The 18,715-nt window shown below is 35.7% G+C and overlaps 1 protein-coding gene across 4 annotated transcripts in view; it reads right to left on the bottom strand.

Annotated features, from left to right (window-relative positions):
• LOC110380505 (nephrin) overlaps positions 1-18,715 on the bottom strand; it is a 227,075-nt gene that overhangs the window by 170,885 nt on the left and 37,475 nt on the right. Inside the window, exon 1 of one of the 4 annotated variants that reach the window (XM_049840963.2) lies at positions 16,902-16,995. The exons of 1 other annotated variant lie outside the window; for it this stretch is intronic. The gene's annotated coding sequence lies outside the window, so the exon portion shown is untranslated. Of the gene's footprint in view, positions 1-14,031; positions 14,054-16,897; positions 16,996-18,715 lie in introns of those variants that run through there. 2 more of the 4 variants (XM_064036452.1, XM_064036453.1) reach the window with 2 other exon arrangements.

Below are 18,715 nucleotides of genomic sequence, written 5' to 3'. Positions count from 1 at the left end.
TTGAACTTGTTTGGTGTAATAGTGTTTGAATTCTGGGTTTATCATGTTCTATCTACTATATTTTACTTAACATGTATTTTACTCGATGTGAAAATTCTCTGATGACTGGTTGATGTCTATTATTTTGAAACAATAAAGACACTCAAAATAAGAGCTCAAAAATATTTTCCTCGATTTAGCCCAGGATTTATATTTTTGAAAAGACATAATTATAGACGTTCCTAGAACAAATAAGTTAGGTATTTTAATATCTACATAGCCAATCATCAATAGTTAAATTTTTTTAAAGCGAAAGTAGCTTTGTCTTGTTCATAACGCCTTCAATCTAAAACTACTGAAAACTTTTCATTCGGTTGCAAGAAATAGATCCATAGAAAAGTGGACCATGGCAAACTTTTTAAAATAAATTAAAATATCAACTTTTTTCACATAATGTTATGTCAATCGCAGCTTCTTACGAATCGGAAAACCGACTCTTAACTAACATACAAACAGAATATTTATACCCAACTAATCAAATACTGCCGACTACAAACCGACAGCCTAAAGGTACTGATCAACTTCTAGTTTAAACCCTACCTGTTGAACTGTGATAGTATTGTGAACTTCAACTAACGTAAACATTGTCAGCTACGAAGGGTTTAAAACTTAAAACTTAAAGTTCAGTAGGCTTGATAGTGAATCTGCTAAGTTTGTATTGTGTAAGGACTTCATTGATATTGGCGAAAATTATTGTGAAGAAAGACACGTGCTTTTTTAAAATTTTACAAAGAGTGTTATATTTTGTGATACACACATATCTGAGGGCACGGCAGTGCCCCAGCCAAGACTCGAGCAAAGCGGGCACGGCCGTACCATCTTTTCTCGAAGCGTTTCGCGGCTATTTCAGCCTCCTGTATCTTCCATGTGAACAAAGCTAGGAGTTTAGGTTTGCGATGACCAAGAGTAAGTATTAGAACAAGCTCAGTCTCAAAATTACAAGACATTTGAATAAATAGTTTACGAGTTATGAGCGATCAAAGTTACACGATTTTGTCACTGACTCACTCACTGACCGATCATCAAAAGTCTAAGGTACTTCTAGCAAACTTAGAACCTTCAAATTTGGCACCAAGATAGGTTATTAGCTACATATAAAGGGAAAATTATAAAAACCTTAAAACTTAATAAAAAAATTGGAAACAAATTTATATTTGCGGTTTTTCAAGAACATGGTGTATGAATTTTGACTGCATTGATAACTTTGTTTTTTTATTTATGTACAAAATATTACTATTTGTTTTATTGGTACGTAGTGTGGTATATTGTTATTATGTACTAGCTTCTGCCCGCGACTTCGTACGCGGATCCTGTCCCTTATGCCAGCGACGGGGTTAGCAAAATCAAAGATCTGAATCGTCTGATATTGAATTTTAAGGGCCAGTGACTTGTAAACAACGGAATACGCATAGCCATTAGAAACGTTCCATATATTTAATTTTTGTACTTCAACGGCAAAAGCACAGCAGACTAAACAAAACGCTGAGAACTGAAGCGCAATAGGCGTGACCATAGGGATAAAAGTAGTGATTCTAATTAGTCCGCATTTATGTTGTGTGTGGCAAAAATATTACACGTATTATTACGTAAAAAAACATTAAATGTTACTGAGACGACAAAGTCGTGATGACTTAGTGGAAGTTGTGGTGGTTTAGTGGGTAGAGAACCAATCTCTCAAGTATGAGCGTGCGTCTTTGATTCCAGGTCTGGCAAGTACCTGCCAATGCAACTTGTCTAAGTTCGTATGTACTTTCTATGTATGTATTTTTTTTTTACTGAGATATTTTATTTTATTGGGAAGAGACAACAAACAGTTACATTGTAAATAGTGAACACAGGCATTATAAACTAAAATAGATGTAACAATGCAACCCACAACGTTATCTACACATTTTGGATACCAATGACCGTTATTTGGAGGGGATGTTAAACTGTAGGTTCCGGCTGTCAGAAGCCAGTAAATCTGACCAGTTTTACCAAGGGGCGTAGGGTTGAGCGGTTAACCGGTTTGTGGAGGTCAGATAAGCAGTCGCTCCTTGTAAAACACTGGTACCTTGTAAAACACTGGTACTCAGTTGCATCGTGACTGGAAGTCGACCCTAACATAATTGGGACAAAGGCACTTGAGATAATAACGACAATAATAATGAGATATAAGCACCGCAGGGCATTTGAGGCTGATGACGGGGAGTAGCGACCCCGCGAGGAATATATACTGAATTCTCCAGGGAGAGTATACTGTCCCCCATCTCTGGCCGGTCGGAGTGAACCATGACGGGGGTAGGTCTCACGCCTCTGGCTTGGCTTGACCGTCCAGAGTGGAATCGCTAGAGCAGGGTTAGTAGCCCTGCTCGGAGGATAGGTGCCTCGTGGTAAGTGACCCACAGGGAGCGCGTAATCTGCGTTTGAAATCCGCCGAGTTATCCTCACACTTCAGCCGCTCATGTCCCTGTTGCCCTCCTAGTCTCCACCTGCCACTTTTACATGTATCTAATACATTGTCATCGGCAGGTGCCATAGTTCCCGTAGTTTCCCCATTCCTAGTCCATTAGCATCCCATCACAATAGCCCCAGTAGTATTCATCCACAGTTAGCAATGGTATAGCACAGAACCGAGGATTGACTTTTTTTTTTAACGACGTCCACCGGGGATTGTCCTTGGGTTCATTTCTATAGTGTATAAAGGGATAATCGTCGGTTTTGTGTCACCATGTCATTAAAGTTGTCTCGAAAGGGCTTCAGCATGTTGGCTTCGGCGTCACGTTTGCCTCCCGAAAATTCGGAATTCTGTAGTCCCGAGGTCTGGAAGAGACATACAAAATAATAATGATATATATCGACGGTAAAAAGGCAAAAGGGGTCAAGCGCCACATTTTGCGATTTTAACTTTTTTATTGACCCCAACTCCACTATTTTTTCTCTTTCGAATGGTCGTAGTATCGTTTTCCTAGCATGAAAAAAAGTCGCTTGTACCAAAGAATTATTTGTACTGAAGTGCCAAATCGATACTTACCAAAAGTGCTCAAGCGACACCAACTTTACGTTTTTGTATCGCCTTGTCATTTGGCATAATTTTAAAAACAATATTAGAAGTAAATATGTCGTTTGTAACCATTTTTCTTTTATTTGTTTAATAACTATAACGTCGCTTACACCAATAGTAAAAATTGTCAACTAATCATAAATTGGCGCTTGGTCCCTTTCTTAAATAATTTTATTTTCATTACGTTGCATTTGATCCACTCCGCACGCGCGACAGCGCCCTTGCAAATGGGTATATGTCTCGTGTAGGTATGTGAAAGCGAGTTCACGCGTGTTTGAAACGCGATCGCAGTTTTTAACACAGATTAAAATTTTATATAAAACATGTCTGCAACTCCCGAAAACGTGAAATTGCGAAGTGTTTTAGGCCGAAAAAGACTTGCTAGTACCAAGAAGGTTAGGTATTTGATTATAATGATAGCAATAGAGGGGTCGAAGAAATTTAAGATGCCGTGATTCCCCTACTATCATCGGTAAATTCATCCTCATTTTATTTATTTTATAAAAATAAATTTAACGTTTCTTAGGATAGTTTTTAGGGTTCCGTACCCAAAGGGTAAAACGGGACCCTAATGTTTTCGCTCCTCTGTCCGTCCGTCCGTCCGTCTGTCACCAGGCTGTATCTCATGAGCCGTGATAGTTAGAGAGTTGAAATTTTCATAAATGATGTAGATATTTCTGTTGCTGCTATAACAACAAATACTGAAAACTAGAATCAAATAAATATTCTGGGGGGCTCCTATACAAAAAACGTGATTTTTTTAAGAACTGATAATAGGTAGTAGGTACGCGTTTCATAGGTACATGTTGGATAATTTTATTACGAGGGCAACTTGAAAATGTGTTTATTGAGATATCTTAACGATATTGGTGTCAAATAAAAGGCTAGACCTTTTTTTTGACACCAATTTTTGTATAAAACCATTTTATCCGTTTTTGAATCATGTAAATCGGTTCACGCGTTTAGGAAATCATTAAAAGTTAGCAAAAATGTAAACAATCATAATTTATACCAAGTTATTGTGGTTTTTTTACTCAAATAATGTGATAACATGCTGTTGTATGTACTATCAGTTAGGTAACTGCTGTTTTTTGGATCTCAGTTTTGTTCCTTGTATTGTTTTAATTTAATACATAATCCATAGTTCTATTACCCACCTGCTGTGCCAAATATAAAATAATACTGTTAATTAAGATATTTTAACTTAAGCCAAAATCTGACTTAGTTCTATGATCTGTTGTGCCAAATAAAATAAAATACTTTACTACTTTATACACATGGAGCTTAGGCCAAAATCTAAATATTCCAAAATTCAATATTGGTGCTTGACCCCCTCGCAAATGCGATAAACCTGGTAAAAACCTGGGGTCAAGCGACATCTATCTTTGAAACTATTGATCTCAGGCTTATTTTGATGTAAAATTATTAAAGAACATTGTATTTAAGTAAACTTTTCCGAAGATTGTGATGTGATTCAATAAAGCAATAAAGAGATATTATTTTTTAAAACTTTCTTTTTACTCTCCTGAACAATTTGATCTGTGGTGCTTGACCCCTTTTGCCTTTTACCCGTCGATATATAATGCAACAAATTCGGAGAGTGGGGGCTCGTGACGCCACGTCTAGGTATGTAAAATTTGTACTAAGGAGTGACTTAACACAAAATTCAAGCGTGTTATATCTTCGTTATTGTCTTGTTTGTGTGAGAGAGAAATGACAAAATACGTGTCCATTATTTTAGGGTTATCTAAAAGACGGACTAATTACTTTTTTTGATTCACCATACCTATTTCATATCATTCATTTCTATACATTTCAAGTGTAGTATTGCTCTTGAAGTTCCACATCAGGTGTTCCAGATCTTCGATGTTTATACGTCAACAGAGAGTGCTTATCAGATTGAACAACTTTTGCTAAAACGTCATACCTCTATATGCTATAGTCTAGCTGGGCCCCTGGAGTTCCACATCAGGTGTTTTAGATCTTCAATTTGTATAAGTCAATAGAAAGTGCTTATCAAATTGAACAACTTTTGCTAAAACGTCATACCTGTATATGGTATAGAGAAGCTGGGCTCTTGGGGTTCCACATCAGGTGTTCCAGATCTTCAAATTTATTATCTCAGCTGAAAATGCTCATCATATGAAACAATTTTTGCCATGGCACCATTTTTGTATCTCTTATAGTTTTGTTGGTCTGTTGGTGTTCTGCATCAGGTCTTCAAGTTTCGAAGATAAATTATAGCCTATATGTTGACCAGGCTTAATACTGACACAACAAAGAAAAAATCATTGAAATCGGTTCAGTAGTTCCGAAGATTAGCGTGTACAAACAAACAGACATACAGACATACAGACATACAGACATACAGACAGAATTTTTTTTTTGGATTTGTGCTCCATTACTGTTTCTAAGCCCCACCCAATTATTATTTTTTTAATATATTCAATGTACAGACACAGTTTTTTTACAGATTTATTATATGTATAGAATAGATTAAATATACATACATATGAATAAAAAAGCTAGGTTACAATGAAATGAATAATGATAAAATCTTTCATATTAATGCAGTGCGATAAATACTGCATGCTCGCTCGATAGATGGCGTTGTCCTGGTCTAAATCGCGCTATGGTTTCGTTACATAGCTTAGTAGTACTTTAAAAAAAATCAAATAATTCAAGCCCTTCAAAACCGTGCCTTACGGAAAATCACAGGAGCTCCCTATTATGTTCGAAATGAGATTCTTCATGTCGACTTAAAAATCCCTACCATCCGCCAGTATATGAAGCGTGCCGCCATACGGTACTTCGAACGCGCTGAGAAACACGATAACTCACTTATCGTGTCAGCCAGTAATTACACTCCCTCCCGCATCAGTAGGATTCGCCGCCCTAGGCATGCCCTTCTAGAACCTGACGATGAGATAACTGTCCTCCAAGAGAGTAGTAAACTCACTAGCACCCTATACAAACACAAACCGCGTTCGTACAAACCTCGCCGCCGAGGTCCGCCGCGACGTCCCGTTCTCTGTCCTCCCGACCCTTGCTCATCGAGCCAGCCCGCGAGCTGAGCCAGTAGCTTTAAATTCCCCATTTAATAATAATGATCATATGATCCAGCCTGTCCCTTTGCTGCCTCCCCAGCGACGCCCTAAGCCGAGGTCCGACCCCACAGGGGGTACCCTTAGCGCAGTCGCTTAGTTTATAAGTTGTTTTACGCCCCTGGCTGTAGGCCTTAAATTCTAGGCATCCACAGGGAAAAGTCCGGTTAAGCAGTACACGGCCTCCTAGGCTGAACTGCGAGATGCCATACCAAAAAAAAAAAAAAATCAAATAATTTCATGTGATAGCGCCATCTACCTCTGAAATAAATCTCTTTTATTCTAAAAGATATTCGATTCAAAAAATCGACAATTTCGACATTGTTTAGTTTATTAAAAAAAAAAAAAAATACTTTAGGTCTACATATTTAGTTTGTTATATATTGAGTTAGTTGCATGTAAGTTAATTTAATTTGTTATATACTTAGAGAAGAAAGAGACCTACAAAAAATAAATTAGATCCCACCAAAAACATTAAATGTAAAAAAAAGCCAATCCTCTACGCAATTCCTCCACCGTAAAAAGTTTTGAGATCGCATAGAAGCCAAGTCCTGTTCAACTTTATTTGTAATAATAAATCAATATTTTGTGACTATATCAATAGTTTTGTTCACATTACAATAATATTGTCTTGGCCATGAGCACAAGTTAAAAGTCGCTCCTTGAAATAATGTGTAAATACTATTGAATTGATAAATTCTATATGGACATGATTTCACGATTGGACTGATTAGGGACTGATTGGAATTTGAGATCACCATGGACTAAACATGCGCCATAGTACATGTGATGATACTGACTGTCGGTCATTTAGTAACAATTGAATAAACTAAAAGTATTTAATTCTGTGATATTAAACTTCATGTTTGACTTTCACCTCTCCATGATATGCTGTATCTATTATATTTGTAGTTTATTGTGCTCATGGCCAAGTCAATATTATTGTAATGTGAACAAAACTATTGATATAGTCACAAAATATTGATTTATTATTACAAATAAAGTTGAACAGGACTTGGCTTCTATGCGATCTCAAAACTTTTTACGGTGGAGGAATTGCGTAGAGGATTGGCTTTTTTTTACATTTAATGTTTTTGGTGGGATATACATTTACCCGTTCTCAATTTAGCCTGATCTCTTCACTTTTCTATCGTGAGCTTAGTATTGTTAAGCAACTGACTGATCTTTTTATTTCTAATCTCTGAAATACATCTAAAAGTAGACGTCTAATGTTATTGCGAAAAAAACTATTTTGTACATACAGTAATTTTGCCAATTTTGTAAACAGCGCCGACAGACCTCTACTTCAAACACGGACTTTCATTCTGAATATCAAACTTCTACTACCTACATACAAATCCATACTAGTTTTTATTCAAAAAAACAACAAAACAATAAAGAAACAAACAAACTGTAATATTATTTCTCCACAAACTAACCGCGAACTTTTTTCAATGAACCGTCAAAGTTTTTACGATTTTCGTATACCTACCTATTTCGAGTTGCTTGGTTAATCTATTAAATCTCACCAAACTACTGCTTTCAACACTCAATTCTTATCATTGAGGTCATCGGCGATAATGTTACGTTTTAACTATAGGTTTGGGTCAAGGACTTTGGTTCAAATAACCGCCATTTTTAACTGTTACACATTTTTCAGTTTGGTCTAGTCATTGTTTTGGATTCGCTCGATGTGTTTGGTTTACAGTGATTTGAATGAAGCTACTTTAAGAATGAGTATTCATTTGCGTGACACATTTTAATATAAATAATGACTTAGTTTTTAGTTACTATTCTAGTATTTCAGCTAATGTACCTACTGTACCTACTGTATTTATTCAGAATGTCTTTTTTGCAAAGGGTGAAGCAAAAAGATTTTTTACTGGCATCTCAGTTGTTTATGTACCGAAATCTAACCACGTCCCTTTTCCCCTTTGTATTGTAGGGCTGCAATAAAATTTTCGTAAAATTCCGCAGCCTCAATCCGGAGTCAAAATATTCGTTTATATTAGAGCTTCAGATTTTACCTACAATACCAATTGTCTTTTGAGAGCCACTTACAAGAACTTACTTACTCTTTGAACAAAACATTCAAAATTTTCCAGCCATAATATCATCAATTTCTCAAAACTAGTGTAATATTTCTGTGATTCATGGTACATCGAACATAAATCATACGTTTTACTTTTCCTTCGCTACAATTTCTACGAAATCTACTTTTAAATGGCGTCAATAATCGGCCTTTAATGGCACACGACTTGGTAAATACTCACACGCTTCTTTAGAATTTTAACTCTCCAAACGCGACAATTTGTGGTAAGTAACCACTTTTGAAGGAAAGTTGGTAATCATTTGAATTCGTTTATGGTAACAACTCTTCCCCGGATTTGCCATTTAGCGAATTTTGAACCAATTAATTGAAGTTAATCGCTGAGGTGCAAACTTTGGGAACCAGTCAGTTGACAGTTTCCTTGGATTAACTTGATTTGATAAAGTAATAAGTCGATTGGCTTTTACATCTGTCTTCGTTGGTTATTCAGATGCTCAATTTTAATTCAGTGACTTTCAAAAAGTTTGTTAATGTTTAACGATTTTTTCGGATACAAAAAAATTAAAAGTCATGAATAAACTTCGCCTACACGAAACACGAAAATTCTCACTCTCTCTTTCTTTCTGCAAAGAGCCAGTATTTCTAAGGCCGTTCTTTCATTCACAGAGGTCTGATTAGTTAAGAGTAACTAATCAGACATACACATACCTACCATCACGAACTATGTTTCTAATTCCTCTATACCAAGTAAAGTCTTATTAACTGTCATCCCACAAGCGCCTAAAGAAACATTCAATAGTCCCGGGGACAATTATCTGAAGGGCATGCAAATATTTGCTTAGCCAAGAATAGAAACCAACTGAAAATTACAAATACGCTATGTAGTACCGCTTTGACAAACTTTGTTCTTAATTTACATCTTGGAATTCTAATTTAGATAGACCTAGTATTAGTACAATGTTAACAAGTTCGATTTCTAAATAAATGTTGCTTTTATTCAAGGGAATTTACTTTTAATTTCATGTATAGTTTTTAAGCAGCACACAGTCTTGGTTGCTATTTCAACATGCAAACGATTGATGATTAGCCTTTTCCCAACTATGTTGCGTGGGCTTCCAGTCTAACCAGAAGCAGCTGAGTACCAGTGCTTTACAAGGAGCGACTGCCCTATCTGACCCCCTCAAGCCAGTTACCCGGTCAACCCGATACCCCTAGGTAAGACTGGTTGTCAGACTTACTGGCTCCTACCCAAGGATGTTCAATGACAGCCGGGACCTACAGTATAACGTGCCATCCGAAACACAGACATTGGTGTCCAAGATTTACTTAGAAAGTACATACAAACTTAGAAAAGTTGCATTGGTACTTACCTGACCTGGAATCGAAACTTTATCCACTTTGCCACCATGACTTGATAAATATGAGATAAGAGCAATACTTCATCACTTTAAACCACAATCAAGTATCACACGAACACATTCCCTTACATAAATAGAGACATGTTCTGGAATGATCTACGGAGTCCTCCCTTACTTGATGCCGTTATGTAAATAAAGGCTGACGCTAAATGAATTTATCTTCATTCCGTTGTACGCGGCACGTTGTTTAGTTTTGTCTTATGAAGCTATTTTAGGGGGTGAAGCCAACCCCCGTATAATTCATTATCATTATATTCTCGTTCCATTTCGTGCTGCGTGAAGACAGATCTTGGATGCTTTTGGTCTATTTTTTTGGCGTTTAATGTTCTTAGAATTTTGATTAGGATCTCAGTGAGTAGTTGTTTATTCTGTTGACCTGATTCAAACTCTGATTGGAGTCAGTTATATCATTAAGTTAGGAATCGGTTTGCTCATTAATAATACAGGATCTGTTAGGTACAGTAAATGACAAGGAATATCATGCATATTCAGCAAGTCTAGCGCCTAACGACTGTACAAACAGAAAGCGTCTTCTCTAGTCCCCATCATTTCTATGAACATAGTATCGAAATAAATCGTAACCTCGATTATATAGGTAACTGTAACATTTATCTAACTATGAAAATCATTTGCCAATATCCTCCAAAAACCCAAAAAAAATCAACTCGAGCTCACCTATTGCAGGAAATTCTCGCACGAGCTTTTAAAATCTTAGCGTTCTACACAAACACCGTTCTTCCTTTGAGCGAAGGTAGTAAGTATATTCATCGTCACGTAAATTTCTCGTCGGTACACTATTCTGAAGACATGTGCCCTCTAATATAGGAACGAAAACACCACCTAATGTTTACCGCAGTGCAAAATAAACCGAGCTTATAAATACATTGAGCAACTATGAGATACTATTTGCTGTACAAGTGATAGGCAGAAGTTCCATTTCTATAATTCCTTTCTGATTTCGGGTGTACTGTGACAGATATGGAGCTATATACGCTGTGGAGACAGTGCCGTCCTTTCCTTTCTAGATGCTGATGTTTTTTCTTTATTTTTATTATTAATTCGTTTAGTTACTCAATTGAGTATTTAAATGAGATTATATTATCCTTTCAGATATTGACAAAAAGTATAGTCCAACTTTGTTTTAATGACCTTGTCATAGCGAAACATTTGACATTGTCTACTTCTATGTATTATTTTGAAGTAAAGATAGTACGTTTATTGTAAGGATGTGGAAGACCTTTTGTATGGCGTTTGCGAATTAAAAAAATGGTTAAAATGATTTGAAAAATTTCGATGTAATGTATTAGTAGTACTTCTGTCATCCACCTCTTACACGGTTCTATTGAGGGAATTAGAAACGTTTGTCTAGTTTTGTTATAAAATACGGTATGTTTGCTCCCACAGTTTAGTTAGCGTGTAGTTACTGTGTCTGTTTTGTATATATGTATGTGCTGTACTGAATTAAACAGGCTATCCTGCATATTTATTAGACTCGATTTTTTGATAAAAATATCACACCAATAGTTTTATTTGTAATTTTCATGTGGATTTGAAAGCGATGTAAATAACAAATAAATGGTGCTAGGCCAAAAATAATAATAAAAAAAATAGCAAAAGATCGCAACCCAAACACGTATTATAACCATCCAACATCCAATTTCCATAGTTTATGTTCCCCATAACTTGTTTCCCAAAGCACAAACCAATATCCTCTAATGCACATTGCAATAAAGAACCTTCTCACTGTTTAATAAAAAGAGGAAAAAACGGCTTATTACATTCACACTATACATAAATGGGATGCACGCCATATGCTTAAAGATCCCTTCGAAAAAGAAAATAGAAAAAATTACCCTCGACGCCATTAGAGCGCAACGAAAGCGCTTTTAACATCGAGAAATATAGGAATATTAGAACTATGCTTTTTCATCCATAGTTATATTGTATAGTTGAAGTTTTTTTATTTGTTTGAAGGTATTAACCTCGGGAACTACTTGTCTGATTTAACAATTCTCCTGTATTAGATTTAAGCACTTTTAATGTTAAGAAGGCTACTGTTACTTTTTATACACTTATTCGAAGTTATTCCCATTTACGCGCACAAAACCGCTGGTAAAAGTTACATAAGATCTTATGTACATCGATGCATATGCCTAAATTTAATGTTTCGCTAATTTTATAGCCCCATTCCTACACTTAAAAAGCACCTTTTGACTTCCACCACCTTTTACTAATAGGTACCAAGAATACTAAAAAAGTTCAATACACTAAATCCACACTACTTTTTAAACCGTACTACGTACGTCCATACAGCTTCATATAAAATGTTTCAACAATTTCGTACACTACGTATGTAATTGTAATATTCTCCCGCAGTGTCAAGCAGTTGCTTGCCTCGCGTATTTGCTCAGCGCAAAATGAATTCATGTTGCATAACATTCGACGCCGCGGCCTTTTATTAGTTTCAGTTGTAAGAATAATATTGTTCGTTTTTGTTTTGTAGTTTTAGTTGGCTTATAAGAAATTGGCTGTTTTTTTCTTTTGAAGGATAGTGTAACTATACCGGTTTATTTAGGTAAAGTGTATAATCTGCATTGGTGAAAAAATAATTTCAAAAATCGCGTCGTAACGTATATTCAGAGGAGTTTAGCTACCACTCATGGTTTCTACATTTTTCTTAGGTTAGCATGTCAACCAAACAAAATGTTGAACTTTGTGATATACGAATAAATTAAATCAATTATCGAAATATCTTACACACCTAATTTTCTGGGTATATGCTACCAAACAGAACTGTGTAACTTTTCTTCTCCTATTATAAAAATAAAATATTTTTCTAGCTCGCCTCTTATTACAAGAGGTAAACTTTGGTTTAACCCTTGAGGGATAAAATGTATGATATCTCACATTACAAGTAGAGACAGAAAAAGTACTACTAGGCAATTTCAGTATGACTTTGTAACAATATTTTCTTTCATGACAGACTTATCTTATTTTAATCTACAAGCCTGTTAAAGCAATTACAGTACTGAAGCAAAACAAAAGATTGCTTCTTTAAAACTTAGATGAATAATGTCATGAAGCCTGTTTGCTCTAACTTTAGAAGTACACGCAGACTGCAAACTTTTAGTCGGCCCATAATTGGTTCGGGCCCATAAATCAGTTTGAAAATGAATGTAAGTACACATGAAACAACGATCAAGTATTTTTCCGGTAACAGACCGACTAAAAACTTTGATTGAAATCACGACTTAAAAAAAAATTACATACTGATTCATGAGTCCAACCAGACTATCGGCCGACTAAAAGTTTCTCGTGAGCAGGTATTCTAAGTCTGATTAGCTGAGGGTTGAACCGAAAATATTTGAACGATTTTACTCAGAAACTTTTGATGGCGCAGTGGTTTTGGTTTTGTAATTGGGAGCTGCGTTTGTGGTCGAGCGATTGTTTGTCCAAAACTTGTGAAGAATTAAGTTAAATGCTTTGGTCGAGGTGTTTGTGTTTTTGATATTTTAATGCTGTGAAAATAACAATACAAAATATTGGCTAGAGTAAACCAAGACAAAAAAGCGAGGTTTTATCATGAAGAGAAACTTTTTGTTTATTTATTAAGATTTTTTTTTACAAACATGACGAATATTTCCTGACAAAACAAGATTTTGTCACCAATTCATTAACAATATTAACCTATTAACTTTATCTGTTACAAAGATAAATGAGATAGATTACTTAAACAGATAAAACGGGGTAAAAAGATTAAGAAAACCAAAAAGATATTCCCCGGAAAACAGTAGGCGAACGACCGTAATTACGGTAAAAAGCCTCCTTAAAAATAATTGTAAGGGGATCTTTTATCATCCCTCGGAATTTAAGACGACTGTAAAATTCATCTAAATTGAATTCTGTAGACGCATTTAATTCTACTAAGAGTAATATGGAAAATTTCCTGCAATACGAATTTGGGATTAAGTAATAATGAATGGTCATAAAATTTATTGGCAAAGTATCTTCTTCGAATTCCGAATGAAATTTTGATGGCGTTGATGGACGATCTAAACGTTTTAATACAAGCCTTACTGAAGCTATGAATAGAGAATGAATAAATTATGTCAGATAATTATGATTGACATGCCATGAGAAAAGTTTTGAGTAGAACCATTAGGCTATAAATATCGAGGAAGATAAAAAGAGTCAGTTTTTATAACTTTCGTGTAATCCATCCATTTTCCGTTTTAAATTATTCTGAATTGGTACGGAGGTGGTTAATCTACTGCTATTTATAAACTGGTATGACGCTAGACTAGACCTAAAAATAGATCAGTAGGTAGAGTTACTTAATTTTTTGTCCGTCTGTCGCCCTTTCACGCCTAAACTTACCGATTTAAATATTTGACAGCCTGAGAAAGGAGTGGAGAGAAGAGAAAGTGGAGTGATTCTAACGGCACCTGTGTGTAACCACAGGGAACTTTTCTTCACAAATAAAGGGTGACTCCCTTTATTTGTGGGTTAGAAAACATAGGACATTGATGACGTCACTTTTCTTATGGTCTCTGCACACAGCGGGCGCGGCGCGGCGGGACGGGACGGCGACGTGACACTGAGCAGTTGTAATGTACTAGATATTACGGACGACATCACACAGAGCCGTCCCGCTCGACGCGACGGTAACTATCGCGCCACGCCGCCGCCGCGCCGAGTGGGAATACAAGTCACGTATACAACACACGTGAATACAGGCGGGACGGGACGTGATCGCGCCCGCAGTGTGACCGATGACGCCGCGCCAGCGCCGCGTCGCCGCCCCGCCACGCCACGCCCCGCCACGCCACGCCGGCTGTGTGCAGAGACCTTTATACATTAGCGAGTCTTTCAACAGCATCAAACACAGGCGGGTTCTAAAATAACTACCCAGCTAATATAACCAAAGAATCTTTTCCAACTAGGTACATGTATATAAACTAACTTAACTATAATTTTCCTGACTAGAATGTCCACAAGAACGCGAGTGTAAAAGTTCTCGAGAACTGCATTATATGGGAAATGTTAAGAGCGTGGAGTATTTATGCGCTTTACGCTTTAAAGCGAGGTTTACACAAACCATTTTGTGCTGCAGGGCTGAATGCGATGTGTGCACGTTTGACTTCTGTTGTTTGTTCGTATGTAATTATTTTATAGTGAACGTTTCACGATGATTTTTGAGCAACTATAGACCTTATTCTTTCCTACTATGGATTAACTATGGATTGTATTCAATCCTTCTCCATATGAGAGGAGGTCGGTGCCCAGCAGTGCGACGATAAAAAAGGCTGCAACAGTAACAGTAACAGACTGTATTCAAAATGTTGCAAAATCGGTTCAGTTGTTAAGTAGCCTTGGTGTGAAAGGTTGACAGACAGTCAAACTTTCGCATTTATTTTTTATTCATTAGTACTTTAGAACTTTTTTTTTTTTCAAAACTGTTATATGCCTACCCATGTAGGTATCTTTATGATTTCACGTTGTTAATAATAGCCAAAACAGTATTAAAACATTAGGTGCAAATTAAAACAAACAAATCCCTTTAGTTAATAACTCGTAGAAACTCAAACATTTATAAACGGATTTGTTTTTAATGCCCATTAAAACATTGGTTTTACCTACATACATAAAATATTCATTTAAACTAAACACAAATAAAAACGGCTGGCGGTTTAACATTTTTCTCGGAATTCGTGAAAGTACCAAACGTTCGTTTTATATTTTTAGTCTCTTCAATATAATTTTTGATTTCTGATAATAGGTCTTAGTCTGAACATTTTTATTTTAGTTTCATAATTATTAACGTTTCTAGGTAAAAATCTGTTACCACTAAATAACCACTTATTTATGCAAATAAATACAAAAACAATTTGCAGCTGTTAAAAACATCAAAAAGTTTTTTCTGAAATAATTATAAATATGAAAAAAGTAATTAAATTTTGTTGTTCAAAGTTTAATTTATAAAACAGTCTAGATACTACATTAAAACAATTGTTAGTAAACTAGAACTATTAATTTAAAGTTAATTTAAGCTAAAAACAATTAACGGTTAATTCGCAGCTAGGCTTACAAGACCGACTAGTGCAAAAGTTAAGCAGATTCACCTGAAATAGAAGCTTTATTGCGAAGCAAAATTAATATGAATTTTCTGAATGAACATAATTTATTAACTTTAAATCTAATTTGTGTGACATGTTATTAATAACAAGTAAGTAGGTTCAAACTATAATTTAGTCATAATTCTTGTCTGGGACTGTCAATGATCTTCAGTTTAAATGTCAATTGTGACGTTACTGCTGACATACCTATTAATTTTGATGCAGTTATATTTATTCCGAATAATATTGATAGGCAGTTAATCAAACCTAAATTCACTATAGAAGGTGTAAATGATCCCTTAAATCATCAGCATCCTCCGCGTCAGTCAGACTTACTGGCTGCTAACTACCCGTAACGACTGTCAAGGATGTTCAATGACACCCGGGACCTACAGTTTAAAGTGCCATCCGAAAAACAGTAATTGTTGTCTAAGATATACTTAGAAAGTACATTCAAACATAGGAAAATTGCATTGGTACTTGTCTGACCTGAAACCCGCGCGCTCATACTTGAGAGGTTGGTTCTTTACCCACTAGGCCACCACGACGGTCACCACGTAAATGATCCTTAAAAATTAGCATTTAAATACACAAAAGTGTAGGTGTTTACTTAAGGCCGCCATTTTTATCACACTAATCCGTCACCGCATTAAGTAAACAATCGCAAACTTAACCTATACTCCACCATTTAAATAAAATCGCAGTTTGACTGTGTATTTTTAAAGCCAGATTATCCGGTGACTCACGACAAACAGCCGACTCGAAAGAAAAAGATAAAGCAAGAAAAAGTTTTTAGTTTACTCTATGGCAAAGCGGCGAACGAAAAGAACTACTGAAGAAGAAACCTGAACAAACAAAAAAGAAGAAAATGCATTTTCAAATGCAGAAGGAAAAAATGTTGCCAGCCTTTTAAAGGCATATTAAAAAGATCTGTGTTATAGTCGTGCAGATGACGTAATCCGAATGTTTTAAGCCCCTGGTTTTTCAGTTTTCATGCGCTCAGCAGATTTGATAAAAGAATACTTTGAGCGTGTTTTGTTCTTATGGTCTTTCTACTGCTTTTAATTTTATAAACGTCAGTTTGGAACGAAGATATAAATGATAATAATAAAAAATTATGGGTTCACTTACATGATCAATTTTCTTGTTTGTTTAGAGTTTCACAGAAGTTATTGGCCAGAACAACAACACTCAACAATTAACTTTGCACTGACACGAATTCAAAATGTTCTAAATTCTTATAATGTGCTAAGATAAAATAATTAAGCATTTATAATAAGACTTTTACTGATAACCCCTAATGTCAGTTTTGTTTTTAAAATACGAATGATAAAATACAGATTAGAATAAGTATTCTCCATTAAAGATTCAATAAAATTAAATATTTCGAGGAACTTGTACAATACTTTTCCATCTTAGGTAATACAGTTAGTATTAAATGAGATGTTTAAATGTATCTACAGGTACTAGATTCTAGGAATATCAGCCCAGGTTTCGATGTTATTCACCTCGTAATATATTTATTACAGAAAAGGATTTTCGTAGAAAGCAGTTTCATAAGCACAGTTTGCATTATTGTTCGGCTTTTCTTTTTACCCGACTGCCAAAGAAGGAGGGTAATGTTTTTCGAGTGTATGTAAGTATGTAAGTATGTATGTATGTCTGTTCCTTTGTGACCTCCTGTAGCCTAAACGGCTTGATGGATTTTGATGTATGAGGTATCGTTAGATTTGTCTTGATTACGGGAGTGTCATAGGATACATTTTATCCTAAAAGTCCCACGGGATATTTTTTCTAAATTTCCCTTTAAAAAAATATGTATGCGGTATCATTAGATTCATTTCAATCACGGGAGTAATTAATATAGGATACGTTTTTTCTCAAAATTCCCACGGGAACATGTTAATTCTGCGTCAACGCAAAGCAACTCATGCGTTAGCAAGCAAAAAGATAGGGCGTGGCCTGGAATGCGGCGCGCGGCGCGGTGCGGAGGGGGATATGCTCGAGTATACAGCCCGAATGCGGGCGCACGCATAAGGGCACACGTCGTTGACGGTCTTCAGCAGTAATGACTCACCTAATTCTTTTTCTTCTTCACTACCAACAGTCCAGATTGGCGGTAAATTTATGTTGCGGAGTAACATCACTCGTAATCTAAAGCCAAATGTCGTCGAAATAATTTAAAATGGTACTTACATATACATAGTCTTCTACATCTACAACATTTTCGTTAAATAAAACAGCTAAAAGTTATAAATAAAAGAATTATTATTAAAAAAACAAAATACCCGACTGCACACTAAAAAAAGAGTAAAACAAGCCCCACAATAATATTTAATTTATAAATATTGATGGAAAGCATCGCAGGCGGGGACCACCTTGACCGCCACCAACGAAAATTCTGCTAAATGGTGCACAACCGAAATGACTATAAATAAGCCTCTGTTGGTCCCCGCCTGCGATGCTTTCCATCAATATTTATAAATTAAATATTATTGTGGGGCTTGTTTTACTCTTTTTTTAGTGTGCAGTCGGGTATTTTTACTAGGTATGTATATGTGTGTAGGTCCACAATGCTGAATAATATTTGTCCAATATTGTATCAAATATTTGTATCGAACGTTAGTAAAATTTTAACACGCATTCTAACTTTACAAAATATTATGCCTGTCAGTTTTTATTCAAAAACATAAAATAAACGGGCGATATGTGTTTCAAATAAAAAATGGTGGTTTGTAATTAAAATAACAGTTTTTGATCGGATAGATATTGAACAATATTATTGAAGCTTTAGTTTTGGGATTTATTGTTGATCCTATACATTGGGGATTTAGGTACAATGTTTTGGGAAATTTCACGCGCCAACGCCAATAATCTTGCGTACCACGCCAATTGTTAGTGCAGACACTTGAAGCCTCGGAGTCTGATATATAGAAAAATCATTA

The sequence above is a fragment of the Helicoverpa armigera genome, chromosome 10 (assembly GCF_030705265.1).
Source record: "Helicoverpa armigera isolate CAAS_96S chromosome 10, ASM3070526v1, whole genome shotgun sequence".
NCBI lineage: Eukaryota > Metazoa > Arthropoda > Insecta > Lepidoptera > Noctuidae > Helicoverpa > Helicoverpa armigera.
Note: the sequence above shows the minus strand (reverse complement) of the source record. Positions and strands in the feature narration are given on the sequence as shown.